The sequence below is a fragment of the Mastomys coucha genome, unplaced genomic scaffold, assembly GCF_008632895.1.
Source record: "Mastomys coucha isolate ucsf_1 unplaced genomic scaffold, UCSF_Mcou_1 pScaffold22, whole genome shotgun sequence".
NCBI classification, from domain to species: Eukaryota; Metazoa; Chordata; class Mammalia; order Rodentia; family Muridae; genus Mastomys; species Mastomys coucha.
The window spans coordinates 266,834,368-266,837,922 of NW_022196905.1; the positions used below are offsets into that span (position 1 = coordinate 266,834,368).

At 38.8% G+C, this 3,555-nt stretch overlaps 1 long non-coding RNA gene across 4 annotated transcripts in view; it reads right to left on the reverse strand.

Annotated features, from left to right (window-relative positions):
• Positions 1-2,844, reverse strand: part of LOC116068200 — a 119,080-nt gene extending 116,236 nt beyond the window's left edge. For 3 of the 4 annotated variants that reach the window (XR_004109492.1, XR_004109490.1, XR_004109489.1), the window contains exon 1: positions 2,766-2,844. This is a non-coding gene — a long non-coding RNA (uncharacterized LOC116068200). The remainder of the gene's footprint in view (positions 1-2,765) is intronic. The other variant, XR_004109491.1, reaches the window with a different exon arrangement.
• Between the last annotated feature and the right edge of the window lie 711 nt (positions 2,845-3,555).

A 3,555-nucleotide genomic window follows, 5' to 3' on the forward strand; every position in this document is an offset into this window, starting at 1 on the left:
AGAAGAAGAAGAAGAAGAAGAAGATGATGATGATGATGATGATGATGATGATGATGATGATGATGATGTAAAGGAGGGAATCCATAAGAAATGGAAGGAAGAGGGCTCTCTGACTTGTGTCTTCATTCTGGGAGGTTATAGGAAGATTCTCCATAGCCTGTTTCTCATTAAGCTCACATTTGATGTGACCCTCCCTTGCTTACTTAAGCAAGCATTGACCTGAATAGAATTAATGAATCATTAATTTCTACCTATCTAAGTCTACCTAAATCATCAATATTCATATTTTCTTCTCAGGAAGTCACAGATTCTTGTCATTATCCTTTGTTATTTTTAAATCAAACTCTATTTATATGCTTTTTTTAGCAAACAGAATTCTAAGCAAACTATATATCAAGGTCTACACCTGAAATTCTAGAGTTCTTTTCATGAAATGGGAATGATGGATGATGGGTGGGATAGCAGGCAGTCAGGGTGGGCACTTCACACTGGCAGTCATGGCTGCTTTTCGTTTTTTTTATAATATAAAGCATAATGTTTTATCATCAGTCACACTGTAGCATGTAGCTTTTGCTACCAGGCCTTAAGCTTTGGGAACAGGCTGTGCTACCAACCCCGACTCATATTCCCTTGGATCCACTGATGAAACAACAACAACAACATACACACACACACACACACACACACACACACACACACACACGTTAATCTTAAAATGCCTTTGCTAACTTAATGACTGGGCACTGCTAAACTTCCCCTGCCACCCCAGACATAATCAAATAGAGTGGCCATTGGCCACTCAAACCAAAAATTTAGATGTCTGGTTAGCTTTATTTCTTACAGCTACTGTCTCCTTCCTCTTCCCAAGCTCCCTCAATTCTCCCACCTCTAACTGTCTCACCCTGTCCTCAGTCATTGGTCTCTGCTATCTTTACTGATGGATGAAGAATCAATTGGGAAACAGGACCTTAGCATCAGAACCAACTCCTATATCACACACTTTATATCTCAACTGTAACTTAAATTAATGGCTTTCTTTCACTCTTCAGCATGTGTGTCACAGTGTGTGAGGTGACAATTGTCAGTGCTTAAAGAGTAAATGTGGTTAGTGATCTGTGACAGTTACTGAAGCATGAGAAAGTCTAGGCTAGGGCTCTGGTCATCTTGTCCCTTTTGTGCCTTTGGGATTTGTTTATTAATTTAAAAGGCTTTGGCCCAAAGTGGCTCATGAGTTGTAGGTAGGTTTAACTTATGGTCCTTTAAATGTTCATGGCATTTGTGACTTTCAGTGTTTGTGGAAGCTAAAAATCTGGGAATCTTAAGACATAAGGAAGTATAACTGGATTTGTGAAGATAGAGGATTCCAATATTTGTTTAAGGGGGAATGGGGGCTAGAGAAGCAAAGTAGATTCTTGTCTAGCATGTATAAAGTCCCTACTAAAGCTTAGTGATGAATATCTATGTCAGGAGGCAGAGGTAGGAGGATCTAGAGTTCAAGATCATCCTCAGACATACAATGAGTTTAAGGCTAGTTAGTGTAGGAACAGGAGACCAACCCTATCTCCTATTTAAAAGGCAGGGGGGTGAGTGAGTTGGGGTGAAGGAGAAAGGGGAAGAAAGTAAACCAGGCTCAATTCTTCATTCTCTCGACTGAAGTACACAAAACAACTTTCTATGGAGACTGGGGCACTTCCTAGCCTTCTAGCCAGCACTCCCCCAAATTGTGGCTATTTTGATTTAGTCAAATAAAGAAGCCAGAGAGGGCAACCCTGTTTCTAAATCAACTGGGAACATTTGACATCAGCAGAGGTAAAGTCCTCAAGTGCACAGCCTTCCCATGAGTCTTCTATAAGGCAGTGAGTACAGAGACTTCCAGGTTCCTCTGACTGAAGAACACACACCCTCAGGATTCCCATCAGGAGTGATCTAATTCCAGTCTCTTCATTTTACAGATGCAGAAATCAAGTCCCAGGAAATTAAACTCATTTGCCAAGGACTGTTTAGTTGCAGAGATGTCTTTATCTTTATCTGAAATTAATCTTTCTGTTTATTTTTGCTTTCATAGAGAGACAATAAAATTCACATAATAATGATATCATTTTGTCTGTTTTCCAAGCAAGCTTATGTACAAAAAAAAACCACAACTAACTTTTGGGAATTAAAAACATTAATAATAATGAAACTATTTTCCTATAAAACTGGGAGTATAGTTATTTCCAAAGTCCTATTAGGAAAATTATTAGTGCTTCTTTCTCTCACTAGAATTCCCCAAACAAATTTCTTTGATATTTTACTCATTATTTTTATAATTAGGCATAAAGTGATTCAGACTTTATCCATAATTTAGCAGATACTTGTGGTTATTTCCAAATAAGATTAGTATTTCTGCACATTACAGATAAGCAGTCAGCCACATGTGACATAAAACCCTTCTTCAAATAATTAGGCTTATAATGTAACATGAGCAATTCCTCACTATTAGAAGATGATAAAATTCATAAGAGACAGAAAATTCTGCTGTCAGCAAACTGAAGCTAAAGGAGGGTACATGTAACATCATGTCTCCATCAGGAAGCAGACATTATTCCTCTGACAAATAATTTTAATGTGTTAGTTGAGAGTGGCCAGTGTCTAATACTCGCTTTTGAAATAAAAAAAAAAAAAGCTCACATTGTTAGACTCTGATTCTAAGATGTTATCTTTTTATGAGTGTTCTATGAGCATGGGTCAGATTTTCACTGAGGCACACAGAGACAAGGGACTACCTTCTCACCCTGTCAGGAACTTCAGTGACTGGAGGTTCTTACTGTTCCCAGAAATTTGGACTGTTACTGGCTATGTGGGGAATAACCACAAACTAAGATAAAGGAGAATTCCTTAAGTTCCAAACACTTGACCTTAAGGTTCTGTTGATTATGAACCACTATTGGGTCTCCAAGAGCACTCAAGTGGGTATTTGTTCAGAGAAGTTTAAAAGCAAAAGTGCCAGGAAACAGGAATCTAAAAACAGAATTGGAACTCTGAGATGCCAGAAGAGGGTAAGCCTTGTAATTCAGTATGCCAGGCCAGTGCTTCCAGAGTTACTGCATCCAGACTCAAGGTCATCTTTCTGGAGAGCATCAGAGAGGATGTGTGGGTTAAAATGGTACATTTGTTTGGGCTGTTACCAAATTCCCAATGAATGGAAACCTGACCTAGGACTTCTACTTCCTGGCTTACAGAGACACTGGACTATTGGACATATTGAACATTTGTGGTAAATGCTTGTTAATGGAATGGTCCTTACACTGGAGTCTCTATGTCTAAGCTTCCTCTTCCTTCTCTGGGCTTTCTAATCTGTATTCTTCAGACTTAGCATTCATGTGATGTACTTTCAGGCCATTCTGCTATTTCAGATACTACCTTAGCAAAATTTCTAAGTGCTAAAAACTCTTAAAAAACACACTTAGAAGGGAGATTAAGTAAGAATCCTAAGTATGCTGCCAGCCCTGGGACACTTGCCTAGTGACCTAATTTCATGGGAATTTGCCAGGCCTACTCTGTGGAAGAATTCCA